Source organism: Callorhinus ursinus, unplaced genomic scaffold (genome assembly GCF_003265705.2).
Source record: "Callorhinus ursinus isolate GAN/ISIS: 27379988/994484 unplaced genomic scaffold, GSC_fseal_2.0 scaffold18, whole genome shotgun sequence".
NCBI lineage: Eukaryota > Metazoa > Chordata > Mammalia > Carnivora > Otariidae > Callorhinus > Callorhinus ursinus.
The window spans coordinates 16014693-16030127 of record NW_027397080.1 but is presented as its reverse complement, the minus strand read 5'-3'; the positions used below and the strand labels follow the sequence as shown (position 1 = coordinate 16030127).

Genomic DNA, 15435 nt, shown 5'->3' with positions numbered 1-15435 from the left:
TAGCTCCTGCATCCCCTTCCCATACTTTTTCCTCAGGGTCGCTATCACTATCTGAAATTACCTTGTTTGTTTATTGTTCATCACTAGTAAGTAAGCTCCACAGGGGTCTTTTTTTTTAAGATTTTATTTATTTATTTGACAGAGAAAGAGAGAGAGCACAAACAGGGGGAGTGGCAGGCAGAGGGAGAGGGAGAAGCAGGCTTCCCGCTGAGCAGGGAGCTGATGTGGGGCTCAATCCCAGGACTCTGGGATCATGACCCGAGCCAAAGGCAGGTGCTCAACCAACTGAGCCACCCAGGTGCCCCTGTAGTGATCTTTATCTCTCTTGTTCACTGCTGAATTTTCAGTACTAGAAGAGTGATTGGCATATAGTAGGTGCTCAATAAATAAGTAGTTACTAATATTTATTGAAGTTTTGCTCTGTGTCACTTACTGTACATAGTAAATATGTGTTCATATTTCTCTTTCGATCATCCCAACAAACTTGGGAAGTGTTATGATTATCTCCATCTTACAGATGAGAAAACTGAGGCAAAGATAGGTGAAGGAGGGGCGCCTGGGGTGGCTCAGTCATTTGGGTATCTGCCTTCGGCTCGGGTCATGATCTCAGGGTCCTGGAATCATGCCCCTGTCAGGCTCCCTGCTCAGCAGGGAGTCTGCTTCTCCCTCTCCCTCTGCCCCTCCCCCACCACTGCTTATGTGCACTCTTTCTCAAATAAATAAGCAAAATCTTAAAAAAAAATAGGTTAGAGAGCTTGCTCAAGACCACACAACTGGCAAGAAGCAAACCCAGGGCTTGAACCCAGGTCTATGTGACTTCAGAGCCCATGATTTCTCTCAAACTGCAGGAAGAGCTTATGTAGCCATGTATGAATTCATTTTATTTACTAGTTTCTTTTCTCTGATTTCATGAATCTTTACTTGCTGTCACAGACAGTAGAAGTGGAAATGTTTATTGGTTGGTTTTTTTTTCCTGACCTACTGCACTACTCTTGGGGACAGATCTAAAGAAATATGCCAAAAAATATGGTTTTATTTGAGTTGGGTTTAAGTAGATATTTGTTATATTATTTTCTGTAGACTTGAAATATTTCAAATATTTCATTCAAAATTTAATACAAAAGAAAGGCTATTAAAATAGTCTAAAAATGGGGCACCTGGGTGGCTCAGTCAGTTAAGCATCTGCGCTTGGCTCAGGTCATGATCCCAGAGTCCCAGGATCCAGCCACACATGGGGTTCCCCCCTTGGCAGGGAGACTGCTTCTCCCTCTGCCCCACCCCCTTCTCGTGCTCTCTCTCTCTCTCTTTCTCACTCTCTCAAGTAAATAGATAAAATCTTTTTAAAAAAACAATAAAATAGTCTAAAAATATTATAGCCAGGTATTTTTTTAAGTTTATTTATTTATTTTTAAGTAATCTCTACACCCAATGTGGGGTTCAAACTCATGACCCTGAGATCAAGAGTTGCATGCTCTTCCAACTGAGCTAGCCAGATGCCCCTATAGTCAGGTCTTTCTAAACACATCCAAATGTAAATCAAAACACAAGCCTCATTACACTGAAAGTATCTAAAAATAAGATCTGTAAGTTATATATCTCCATTTTTAAAAAAACATAATGAGTGTATGATTCAGTATTTTGTTAACAGTTATCAATTTAAACTCTCCTGACTGATATATCTGAAGCACAATGGTCCGGGTTTTGTGTCTGTTCACTTCTCTGTTGTATTTAAGACAATATCTTATTATACATATGACAGCCGAACCCCTAAAAGCCATCTATAGTTGGTGAGATAAAAAAGGATTACAGTATGATCCAGCAATCCCACTTCTGAGTACATATCCAAAAGAATTGAAAACAGAGTCTCGAAGGGATAGTTGCACACCCATGTTTGTAGCAACATTAGTCACAATAGCAAAGAAGTCGAAGCAACCCAAGTGTTCACCAGCAGATGAATGGATAAACAAGATGTGGAATATATGTACAACAGAATGCTATGGAGCCTTCAAAAGGAAATCCTGTCACATGCTACAATAGGGATGAATCTTGGGTGGCTGGGTGGCTCAGTCAGTTAAGTGTCTGCCTTCGGCTCAGGTCATAATCCCAGGGTCCTGGGATCGAGCCCTGCATCGGGCTCCCTGCTCATCTCCTGCTCATCGGGGAGCCTGCTTCTCTCTCTGTCCCTCCCCCCATATAATGCACGTGCACGCACGCGCTCTCTCCCTCTCTCTCTCACAAAAATATATAAATAAAAATATTTAAAAAACGAAACAAAAAACAGTAGGGATGAACCTTAAGGGCATTACGCTAAGTGAAATAAGCCAGTTACAAAAGGACAAATACTGTATGATTCCACCTACAGGAAGTATCTAAAGTAGTCAAATTCATTAATATAGAAAGTAGAAGACTGGTTACCAGGGACAGAGGGGAATTGTTGTTCAGTCTACACTAAACTGTACACTTAAAATTGTTAAGATGGTAAATTTTATATGTGTTCCTTGCCACAGTAATTAATTTTTTAAAAAGCAATCTAAAATAGAACTACCCTACGATCCAGCAATTGCACTACTAGGTATTTATCCAAAGAATTGAAAAATACTAATTCAAGTGGATACATGCACCCCAATGTTTATAGCAGCGGTATCTACAATAAACAAATTATGGAAACAGCCCATGTGTCCATAGATTGATGAATGGATAAATAAGATGTTACACACACACACACACACACACACACACAATGGAATATTACTCAGCCACAATAAAGAATGAGATTTTTGCCATTTGCAATGACATGGATGGAGCTAGAGAGTATTATGCTGACACAGGAACACTTCCATTCTAGTCTATTGGTCAAAGCAGCCATAGAGGTCATCCAGATAGACCCAGTCATTGTGAGAGTAACTTAGACCTATTGCCTCTACTGTAGTCTGCCTGATGTTCACCGGAAGAGCTCCTGGGTAAACATTCATTTTGATGTGTAGCTACCTATTTATTTTGCAGCTACTTTGTAATATTCTAGGCTCTGAGGACACAGCAGAAAACAAATCAGATCAAACTCCTGCCCTTGTGGAGCTCACATTCTAAACAATCTGTGGTCAGAAATGTTGTGTGTTGCATATGTTCAGCTGGGGCTCAATATCCATTCCCACTTCTTTCTAGTGAGCCTTCCTATACTGCAGAAGCGGGAAGGTTAAAGATGGCACTTCTCAGGCTCCCTGACAGCTAGGGTTCTGGAGGAAAACTAGGTATTGCCAACTAGAGGCACTTGGGTCAGATTTACAAGAGAAAGGAGAAAGAGGCCATTTTCCTGCACTTTGGTTGTTTCTACTGGTCAATAGGATTATCACTGGAGATGTGGGGTTTTTCTGTGTCAGTATTTCAGTCTCCATCTCCAGTTCCATGAGTTAGAAAGGTAGTTGTAGCAACAGAGACCAGGAAGGCAGTTCCCCGGTCATAGCTTTCTGACTCCTGAACCTTAGAGAGGTATGTTCTTGAGATCAATAATCCCCCGGTTGGCCTCCTGATGCTCTCTCCTTCAGGTTTGCCAACGGTTTTCTAAACATCTATTTTCCTAAAATAATTGCTTTCTGCTTTAAACACCTAGAATGATTTCTTTCCTATGGGGAAACCTGAGAAAGTATAATATTAAAATAAAAAATGCTCAGTTCCTACTATCTCTGCCTTCTAGGTAGACCTTTCCGTACTCACCTGATGACTATAGTAGAGTCCCTCTAGTGGATATCTGAGCACCTGATGTCCTTGCCTTTAACTCCTCCCAGACAGCCTGGAGTTCCAGACAGTTCTACAGCCTTCCAGGACCTGGGTGAATATGACCAGTCCCAGGAATCACTGGAAGCTTAGAAAGCGCAGTTGTTGCAGGACCCCCAGTGGAGGGCCCTGGGGCACCATCTCAGTAGGAACCCTTCAGAGGCAGAGTCCCTCCTCTGCTGGGTCCCTCCCCTCCTCCCGCAGCAGTGTGCTTTCCAGCTATAAAATGGGATTAAGAATACCTGGTTTCTGCCCCTGCTTTCACCGTATTTAGCATTAGTCTGACCCACTTCGACCTCCTGTTCCCACCCTGGGTTCCCCTCTTGGCCAGTTGCCCACAACTAAGCTGAGTCATCTTCTGCCCTTATCCCGGTCCAATTACAGCCTTCTCCATCCCCCATTCCAATCTAGAGATGGGTCAGACTGAAGCCTCTTGGAAGTTTTCTGCCAACTAGATAATAGATTAATATTTGTTTTTAATTATGTCTGTGTCCCCCAAGAATGCTGTTATCTGTGTATTTGTACTCTCTTAGATTTAAAATTAAAACATAAACAGCAATGGATAATTCTTACGGATAAGGATGAAGGAGACCATTCATTTCTATGTTATACATATCAGACAAGTTTGCTGGGGTTGTTTTGTTTCTGTTTGTTTCTTTTTTCCTAAAGTGAGAATGTGTAGAGATTAAGAACAAGGCCGGGAAATCGGAGGGGGAGACGAACCGTGAGAGACGATGGACTCTGACAAACAAACTGAGGGTTCTAGAGGGGAGGGGGTGGGGGAACGGGTCAGCCCGGTGATGGGTCTTAAGGAGGGCACGTTCTGCGTGGAGCACTGGGTGTTATGCACGAACAATGAGTCGTGGAACACGACGTCAAGAACTAATGATGCAATGTATGGTGATGAACATAACAATAAAAAAAATTTAAAAAAAACCTAATGATATAATGTGTGGTGATGAACATAACATAAAAAAAAAAAGAACAAGGCCTCTTTAGAGAAGTTGTGTCTTTTCTCCCAGAATTTGCTGGCTCTCCCACTGAGAGTTGTATGACATCACATGGGTCACATAACCTCTCAGCACCTCATATTTCACACCTGTAAAATGGAGATTTTAAAAAGCTATCAAAGAAGGAGGAGAAGGAGGAAGAGGAGGGAAAAAGTCCTTCTCTCATAGAGTTGTATAAGAATTAAAAATATGTAGAGTGCTTGGAATTATGCAGATACATACCTATATAAATGATTAAAAATCAGAAAAGAATGAAGATATAGAAGCTATGCTATGAAGCTTTCATGAGTTTAGAAATACAGAAAAAAAAATTGTAATAGACCCTAAAATCCTGATCTTTATAAGGAAACTTGAGAAGGTGAGACGCCATTAATCCAAGTAGCTTTGGAGAATGCCAAGCACTGGGTTATCTATTCACCTCTGTTTAGAAAGCTAAGAAGTGGGGGGCGCCTGGGTGGCTCAGTCGTGAAGTGTCTGCCTTCGGCTCAGGTCATGATCCCGGGGTCCTGGGATCGAGCCCCGCATCGGGCTCCCTGCTCAGCGGGAAGCCTGCTTCTCCCTCTCCCACTCCTCCTGCTTGTGTTCCCTCTCTCGCTCTCTTTCTGTTAAATAAATAAATAAAATCTTAAAAAAAAAAAAAGAAAGCTAAGAAAGGGGTTGCCTGGATATCACAGTTGGTTAAGCATCAGACTCTTGCTTTGGGCTCAGGTCATGATCTCAGGGTCGTGGGATTGAGCCCAGCATCGGGCTCCTTGCTGAGCATGGAGCCTGCTTGGGATTCCCTCTCTCCCTCACCCTCTGCCCCTCACCCCTTGCTCATGCTCTCTCTCTCTCTCTCTAAAAAAGAAAACAGTGGTTATTCACTTAAAGTTGTAAACTATGTTCGTTAAGGAAGGTTAATTTTATTCCCGTTTAATGATAATTTTTTTCTTTTTTAAAAAAATATTTATTTATTTGAGAGAGAGAGAGAGAGTGCTCGCAGGGAGGAGCAGAGGGGGAGGGAGAGGAAGGGCGAAAGAATCCCAAGCAGACTCCACGCTGAGCAAGGAGCTCAATCCCACAACCCTGCCACTATGACCTGAGCTGAAACCAAGACTTGGATGCTCAACCAACTGAGCCACCCAGGCTCCCGCTAGTTTAGTGATAAATTAAGCCACTGATTATGACCTTGTTGAGTTAGATCTAATTAACTTGACCAGTATAAAAGTCTGGGCAGGGGTGTCTGGGTGGCTCGGTTGGTTAAGCATCTGATTCTTCATTTCAGCTCAGGTCATGATCTCAGGGTTAAGAAATTGAGCCCTGCGTTGGTCTCCTCACTCAGCGGGGAGTCTGCTTGAGGTTCTCTCTCTCTCCCTCTCCCTCCATCCCTTCCCCCCACTTGCACATGTGCTCACTCGCTCTCTTTCTAAAATAAATAAATAAAATCATCAAAAAAAGTCTGGGCAGATTCTCTTCAATTCAATTAATACATCCAAATACATTCCTTTATGTGAAAAAAGTTCTAAGAAAATAAATAGAAGACTCTAATAGACTGAAATTAGTATATGTGCTGTCAAGGCAAATACACTGACAGATTAATTTTAAAAAGCAATGCAGAAGGGCACTTGGGTGGGACAGTTAGGCATCCAACTTTTGGTTTCTGTTCAGGTTGTGATCTCAGCATCATGAGATCCAGCCTTCCGCGGGAAGTAGAGTCTGCTTCAGATTCTCTCTCCCTCTCTCTCTGTCCTCCCCACCCCAAAAAATAAATACATAAATCTTTAAAAAATAAAAAATAAAAAAGCAACATAGAGAATAAAATTTTGATACATGCTACAACATGGATGAACCTTGAAAACATTACACCAACTGAAATAAGCCAAACACAAAAGGACAAATATTGTATGATCCCACTTGATGAATTACCTAGAATAGGCAAATACATAGAGACAGAAAGTGGAACAGAGGTTACTAGAAGTTGGGGGATGGAGAAATAGGGAGTTACTGTTTATTAGTACAGAGTTTCTGTTTGGGATGATGCAAAACTTCTGAAAATAGATAGTACTGATGGTGTATGCAAAGCCACTGACTTGTACACTTAAAAAAGGCTAAATCAGGGGAGCCTGGCTGGCTCAGTCGATTAAGCATCGGACTCTTGATCTCAGCTCAGGTCATGACCTCAGAGTCTTGAGATTGAGCCCCACATTGGGCTCTGGGCTCGGTGGGGAGTCTGCTTGGGATTCCCTCTCTCCCTCTCCCTCTGCCTGTTCCCTCTGCCCCCAGTCTCTCTCAAATAATAAATAAATCTTAAAAAAAAAAGAATAAAGAGACCCAGCAACCAAGTGCGACGAGTGAACTTTGATTTGACCTTTAATTTGAAAAAAAATCTATAAAATGCATTCTTATGTCAATTGAGGAAATTTGAACATGAAATTTCTGTAAGATATTATAGAATATTTATTGACTTTTTTAGGTGTGGTAATGGTATTGCATTTACATAGGAGAGTAGTGTTATCCTCGGGAGATACATGAAGTATTTAAAGGGTAAAGGGCCATAATGTTTGCACTTGTCAAATAGCTCCCCAAATTTAAAAAATGCAGAGCAAAATTAAAGCAAATGTAGCAAAATATTAGCATTGTGGAATTTGGATGGACATATAAGTGTTCATTGTTTTATTCTTTCAACAATTCTGCATATTTGAGAACACTTGAAAAATTCTGAATCTTGATATTTCAAGACAGAATAGTATTTGCAGAGGACATCTGTTATTTGTGTCCACCCAGTGTTCACACCACTCTTCCAGTAACAGCATTTCCACCTACCTTCCGAGAATTACTCTCCCCCGGTGTCTGCTCACTTACTATGAATTTCAATCAAGGTGCCCTCTCCTTCCCTGAACAAGGGTGTAGGTACACAACACAACTCAGGTCAATCAAACAGTCTCTTGGAAGAATTTAACCTTGGGTAGATCAACACAAAGTACATCTGATAGTTTCTGGAGAAACTGCTCATCACTTCCTACTACCTAGATCCCTGGAGCTACCCTGTATGCTTTTGCTGAGGCTTGACTGCCAGGCTTCTCTTCAGTGAGCTATTCCATATCTTCCCAATAACATATTTTTGTTTTTGTTGTTGTTGTTGTTGTTGTTGTCATTATGACCAGAATTAGTCACTGATGTTTTTAACCAATGAACCATAGCTATCCAGTGTTTTGTCTACAAGAGACATATGGGGCGCCTGGCTCGTTCAGTTGGTAGAGCATGCGACTCTTGATCTCAGGGTTGTGAGTTCGAGCCTCATGTTGGGTGTAGAGATTACTTAAAATTAAAAAAAATTTTTTTTAAAGAAAGTGGTATAGAGAAAATTCCTGACATGAAAAATCTCTTGCTTTTATATGACAGTTAAAATCTTCCAGGCAAGGGTGCCTGGGTGGCTCAGATGGTTAAGCATCTGCCTTCAGCTCAGGTCGTGATCCCAGGGTCCTGGGATCAAGTCCCACATCGGGCTCCCTGCTCAGCAGGGAGTCTGCTTCTCCCTCTCCTACTGCCCCTCTCCCCTGCTCATGCTCTCTCTCTCTCAAGTAAATAAATAAATCTTTAAAAAGAAAATCTTCCAGGCAAGAGACAAATCACAATTGTGAAATGAGCTGTGAACCATAAAACCAATAAAAAGCTTTCAGGGTGTGAACAAAGGAAAAAGGAAAGAGGCATTAAATTTACTCCCTCATTGAACTACAGTCTCACCTACCAAAGTAGGCAATGAGAGTGAAAATAAGTGGAAAGTAGGAAAAGCCTTACCTGCTCCACAGAGGATGAGATCTCATAGTAATATGGCTGCCATTTACCAAAAGTTCAGGATCCCAGGCATTGGGTTAGTCCTTCGTATCCATCACCTCACTGAATTCTCCCAACGACCCAATTATCATTTATTATTTGACAATATATACTCTGATTATCCCCACTTTACAGACAACTGGGGCTTAAGGTTGTTAAGTCACTAAGCCAAAGTCCCAGGAGGAGGAAGGGCAGGATCCCAACACAGGTGTGAGGCTCCAGCGCTCTGGGGCAGTAGCACCTGGAGGGCCAGGGAACTCCAGCTTCCTGGTCCAGCCTCATAGCAGCATCCCTGAGGCCTAAGCCCCTACCCATCAAATTCCTGAGGCAATCTGGAGAGAAGTCAATGGATGTGACAGACTCTGCCTCTCTCCACTCACTCTCGTCCCCAAGAGCTTCTTCCACGGCGTTTAACTGCTCGCTCCCAAGTCTCCTGAGTCACCTCTTCTGCCCCGGAGAACCGGGTCTGGGGGAGCCCTAGCCACCCCAAAACCATACCTCTCAAGTTATGGCACTTGCAACCCCCCACTCTGCTGGGTTAACTTCATTCACAGGAACTAGACTTCTCCCACCCCTATTCTCCTGGAATTAGTAAAGCCCAATGGTTAAAAGCAATGGCTTTGGAGCCAGACACACCTAGGTTCAAGTTCTGCATCACTACTGCCTCCCTGTGTGTAATTTCTTCATCTTCAGGCTCCCATTTTAAAGTAAGAATGCTAATCCTACCTTTTTAGGTGACGTGTTGTGAGATTAAGATGCACTAAAGATAGAAAGCATTCGGTCCTTTGTAAGCACTTGGTAAATAGTGCTTGCTATTTTCATGGCTTTCATTGTTAACCCCATGCCTCTCAATCCCAATTTTCTAGTTTGGGGCTTAGATCTCCTGCTTTCTCTTGCCATTTTTTTTTTCTCTCTAGAAGTGAATCCCAACCCTAGGATGGGTCTCAGAGCACTGGTGTGTCTTCTTCATTTAGACATATTTTCCACAAACAAGACTTTAGCCTACTTGAAGTTTTCATTTATAAAAGTTATTTCCAGGTGGAAGTTTGCTGCAATGCCCACCAATTTTCATCTAGAACTTCAATGTAGGTGATATGCCCCCTAAGAGAACCAGTAAAGGATGGGGCGTCCTGAGGTGGGGCTAGGGCATGGGCTCTCAAGTCAGCTGGGCCTGGACCTACATGTTCACTGTCTCTCACCTCTGAACTTCAGTTTCTTTAGCTATACAATGGGGAGTCTTGCTTTTAACCTGAAGAGATGTGGTGAAAATTCCATGAGGTAATGGCGAGAAAGTCCAGGTTCCTGAGGCAGAGTAGGGATGGATAGTGTCAGTTTCCTTCCCTCTGGGAAACCATCACCATCTTGAAATATGGCCATCAGCATCCTAACAAAGAGGTCCCACCTTTAAGGAAATAACAAGGCTCCCCCTCTCCTGTTGACCCTTCTACCTTCTTTCTAGATACCCTCTCTTTTATTTCTCCAAAACTTTGTCGTTCTGAAGTTGGGGTGGGACAAAACAGGGCAGAGAGTCTATCCCTGGGGTTTAGTCAGCTCCTGCTCAGATGCCATTTGGTCAGGAGCCAGATTTGCTACTTAGAAAAACACATCCGTTCTGGACACCACTATTGAAAAAGAAAACTGAGAAATGTCAAAAGCGGCAGTCAAGATGATTAAAGAGTTCGAGAATAGGGCTGTTGGTTTAAGGAAGTGAAGGCAGGATGGGAAGGCTTGGCTGCTAAGAAACAATTTTCAAAGAAATAGAGCCAAATAAAATACAAAAAGAAAAAAAATGGTGAGTCTATGCTGTAGATGTAGGGCTGAATGAGGGATAGCGAAAAGGTCTTGGCAGATCCATTGAGACAGAGGCCAGAAGGGATGAGACCTCTTTAAGAAAAAGAATACAAAACTCCCTGGGCCCTTCCTGGGCTTTGGAAGGGTTATGAGCAGGTGAGGTACCCTGAAACTTAAGCTCTGGTGATTCCACAGTATATTCACCTCTAATCTAAAAAACAGATGGTTAGCAGAGGGGAGGTGGGTGGAGGGATGGATAAAATAGGGGAACGGGATTAAGAGGACACTTATCCTGATGAGCACCGAGTCATGTATAGAATTGTTGAATCACTATATTGTACACATGAAACTAACACAACACTGTATGAACTCTACTGGAATTAAAATTTTGCCTTTCATCAAGGCTGTGACAAGTGAGCTGGTAACAGGTTTGGGAAATGGACACAAAGCTCCACTGTTCTGCAAACTTTGCCTGGAAATGCCTTCTCTTCCTTCTTCCCCAAACGAATGCCTTCTTAGCCTGCCAATTGCAACGCAAGCCTGCGCTGTTCTCGGACATCCTACCAGAGGCGACCCTTCCCGCCACAGCAGATGGGTGCCCCACGCTCACGTGTACACCTCTCTCACACTGGGCTTGTTTGTACCACTCCCCTCGTGTAGGAGTTATCCATTGCTGCATGACACATTTCTCCAAAATGGACTGGCTTAAAACCACATGCATTCCTTATCCCATAGTTTCTGTGGATCCAGACGTCCGGCATGGTTTAGCTGAGTCCTCGGTCATCTTCAGGCTCAACTAGGAAAGAACTGTTTCCTAGCCCATGTGACTGTCAGCAGGCTTCAGTCCCTCACAGGCTGCTGGACTGAGGCCTCAGTTCCTCAAGATGGCCAGAAGCCTCCCTCGGTTCCCTGCCACATGGGCCTCTCCGTCAAGCAAGCACGAAGGCTGGCTTCATCAGAGCAAGCAAATGAGAAGGCCAAGACAGAGTGCTGGCAAGGTGGATGTCACAGTCCTTCGTAACCTAATCACAGAAGTGACATTCATCATCTTTGCCACATTTTTGTCACTAGAAGCAACTATGTCACATTTTTGTCACACTTTTGTCACCAGAAGCAACTCACTGGGTTCAGCCCATTCCCATAGGCAGGGAATTACATGGGCATGAATACCAGGAGGTGGGGATCATTTGGAACTCTGTCAGAAGCTGCCTACCACAATTGTTACTCCTTCCAGTCCACTGTGTCATGCCTGTTGTCCTGCCTGTCTCCGCCATTTCATCAGGAGCTCCTTGAAGACAGGGACCACATTTGACTCACCATTTAGTGCCCCTGGGTGCTTAGCACAGCCTTGTGGGCTTCTTACGTGAATGGATAATGAATAAATGAATGGCTGGTTACTCACAGTAGCAGAAACAGAACCAAAGGCAAGTGTATCATTTTACTTAAGAGAGCATGTTATTTACTACCTTATTTACCCCATCATTTCATTTCTAGGAAGTTAAGGAAATAATCAGGAATGTCATTACAAGGATATGTCCAGAAGTTTACAAGTTAGTTTCGAGGATGTTCTATGGAATTGTTTATAAGAGCAAAACTCCCCCCCTTAAAAAAAAAAAAAGAAAGAAAGAAAGAAAGAAAAGAAAAGAAAAAGAAACCAACCTGTAAACTACCTGAATGTCCAATGATAAAAAACTGAGTAAATACATGATGCTACGGTCATACAGTGGATATTTTGCAGTCATCAAAATGAAAAGTGTTAAGCAAGAAGACGTGTCAGGGAAGGATGCTTATGATATTGCCCGTGATTTTAATGTTGTACACTATTGCACATTATTGACTGTACATCTGGAAAGCAGGTTGTTGCAAAGCAGTGTATGTATTTTATACCTTTACAAAGTAAATACACACATAGAAAAAGTCTGGAAGGATTTCGAATGGCCATGAACCTTTGAAGATAAGCCAGTTATTAAACTGCTTCAACAAACAGGTGTTTTTGGTTTGGGTTGTGCCCATGTAACAGCAAGTCTGAAGGCAGGCAGCCTCTGGCCTTGGTTCTCTCTGGCTCAACCTCACTGCAGTTTGCCAGCATTCCCCTTCATGCTTGCCCCGCCCCTGCAGTCATAAAATGGCTGCCCAGCTCCAGGCAGCACGCCCACATTCCAAAGTAGGAAGAACAAGTAAGGGGAGGCTCCAGTCCTGGCTCTTTACTAGGAAAGCAAGAGCATTCCCAGAAGTCCCGCACTAGATTTCCCTAACACTCTCTTTGGTTGAGTCACAGGGACACTCCCGGCTTGGGAGTTTGGGGACACTAGAAATGGCAATTTCATGATTTGCTTAGAAAATCGTGATTGATCCCCTAGTGTTACAAACTGGGCCCCACATTGAGCATAGAGATTACTAGAAAAAAAAAAATCAATAAACTTAGAACAAAACAACACAGACTGCTGGGGCCTACCCTAGAATTTCTGATTCAGGAGGTATGGTGTAGGGCCCGGGAATGTGCATTTCTAACAAGTTCCCAGATGCTGATGCTTTTGGTCCAGGGACCACATATGAGAACCAGTGCTTTAGAGTAAACACATCAAATGACTCACCTCCAACTAACTTTCATCCCTGCATGTCTCCACTCAAGCTTCAAAAGCCCTGAGAAAGTCTAGTTGACTTAAAGTTGAGTCATACCTGTGGTCAGGGAGGTAGAGTCCTGTGACTGGCAGCCCTGCAAGCATCACATGGGGTGGATGGAAGTTCCTCCAAAGGAAAGAATGGTGGACACACAAAAATAGATGTCCTCAAGGTGGTAATTGGCTAAGCTGAATGCACAACTCCTCTGGAGTGAGACCCGCTGCAGCCACTTCTCCTCTTGAGGCAGAAAGTTCCAGAAGAGAGAATTAAATAATAATAATAATAGGAGGGAGCAGGTGGACTCTTATGGACCATTATTTCTATTCAAACCTCATTCTATTTTCCTGCCAAGAGAAATAAAAATAAAATAAAATAAGGTAAAACAAAATAAAATAAAAAGAGGAGACTCCTGCCTCCAAGAGGCCAGTGATCAATTCCACCCCTGCCTTGGTGACTTCCAGGATCCCTGAGGAGGGTTTAGACTTTGCAGTGAGGCCCATTTTATATGGTGACCAGTTAGGCCACCAACCAAGACAACTCATCATCATGCATACTGTAGCTTTTTTCAGACTCAGAGGAATTGATACTACAGATAGTTCCTAAAAAGCCTAAGCATCTCATTTTTGCATGCTCACAATGAATTTTCTCCTTTAGGAAAGCTTTGCAGAGGGAGAAAAAAAAAATCTGTTCACCTAAGTAACCAAGCCTATAGTTGTATAAGTCTGGTTTGTCATCTATCGAACTTCCTTAAAATGAGGCCCACCTGAGCTTATAAACCAAGATGATGATTTAACACAGCAATCTGGAGTGTGTTTAAAACATCACGGTAATATTTACACAGCACTCAGTGGAATATGCCATATTAAATATGATAGTCTCAAATCAGGCTTATTCTGTTTTATTGCTCTTGGCTTCACTGCACTTCACAGATAAATTGAAGGTTTGCGGCAACCCCATGTCAAGCAAGTCTGTCGACACTGTTTTTCCAACAGCATTTGCTCACTTCATGTCTCTGTGTCACATTCTGGTAATTCGGGATTTCAAACTTGGTCCTTATTATTATATTCATTATATAAATATGACTCACTGAAAGCTCAGCTGTTGGTTAGCATCTTTTAACAATAAAGTATTTTTTAATTGAGGTCTGTACGGGTTTTTTTAGACATAACGCTATCACACACATAACAGACTCCAATACAGCATGAACATAACTGTTACACACACCGGGAAACCCCAAAACTCACTTGACTCACTGTATTGCGATATTTGCTTTATTGCAATGGTCTGGAACCAAAGCCACAGTATCTCTGAGGTACGCCTGTAGATGATAAAAAGCATTTGACAGAATCCAACGCCCTTTCATGATAAAAACCCTCAACAAATAAGAGTAGAGGGGAACTCTCTCAGCCTGATAAAGGGGCATCTACAGAAAACCCACACTAACATCACACTTAATAATCAAAGACTAAATGTTTGCCCTTAAGATCAGTTGTAAAGTCACCACTAGGAGCTGGAGGAGAAAGAAATAGGAAGTGACTACTGATGGGTAGCGACTTTCTTTTGGGGATGATGAAAATGTTCCAGAATTAGACAGCAGCTATGGTTGCACAACCTTGTGAATGAATATCCTAAAAACCACCGAGTCGTGTGCTTTAAAATGGTAAGTTTTGTGATATGTGACTTATATCTCAAATAAAATTGTTATTAAAAATATATATTTACACAGGGGCCACTAGCTATGGTGTAGCTAGAAGGGGGGGGGGAAATCCCCACAGTCCCTGGAAGTTCGAGACAGGAGAATTATGTTTTATAATATTCTCTTGAGCTTCCCCAAAGCAGGTGGGAAAGGGACCCCACCCCAAGAATTTAATTTTGTTAGGGAAAAACACCCTTAATTTTCAAGTGTACTTTGTCCTTTGTTTTGAAGGGCATGTTAATGAGTATTCAGTGGGTCAGCTTCAGCCTGACCTTTAGCCTGGGGTCTGGTCCAGAGGAGAAAATCCTTTGTGTTATGGAGTATGAGAGGTTTTGGAGTAGACTGCATGAAACTGGAATGGAGCTAGGGAAAGGCTGGAGGACATGTAGTGAGCTGATTCCCAAAGAGGGATACAGCCAGAAAGAAATTCCTCTTGGCAGTAATGGCCCATGAAATTTTAGGACAGTGATGTCTTCTAGATCATTTTAAGTTGGTGTCCATACTGTGCTGAACTTGTCCTGTTTCCCCCAAACCTCAGTGGAATCTGCTAAGTGCTAGTGATACTCAGATGAACGCAGGAATCAGGAATGTGTCCAGAAGTGTCTGAGAGGGTCTGTGAGAAAAAATAGCACCAGAAGAGCAAGACTAACTGTGAGAAACACTGTTCCTTGGGCCACCCAGAAGTTGTCACCCCACAGCCATGCTATCCTTTGCCAACATCACAGGAATTAA

General features: G+C 42.7%; 1 long non-coding RNA gene across 1 annotated transcript; it reads right to left on the bottom strand.

Moving 5' to 3' along the window:
• Positions 1–6616: 6616 nt before the first annotated feature.
• On the bottom strand, positions 6617–14513 carry LOC141374434 (uncharacterized). The gene is made up of 3 exons (XR_012381322.1): positions 14252–14513; positions 13065–13351; positions 6617–11407 (listed from the first exon to the last, which is right to left on the bottom strand). It is a non-coding gene; the product is annotated as an uncharacterized lncRNA (long non-coding RNA).
• Positions 14514–15435: the final 922 nt, after the last annotated feature.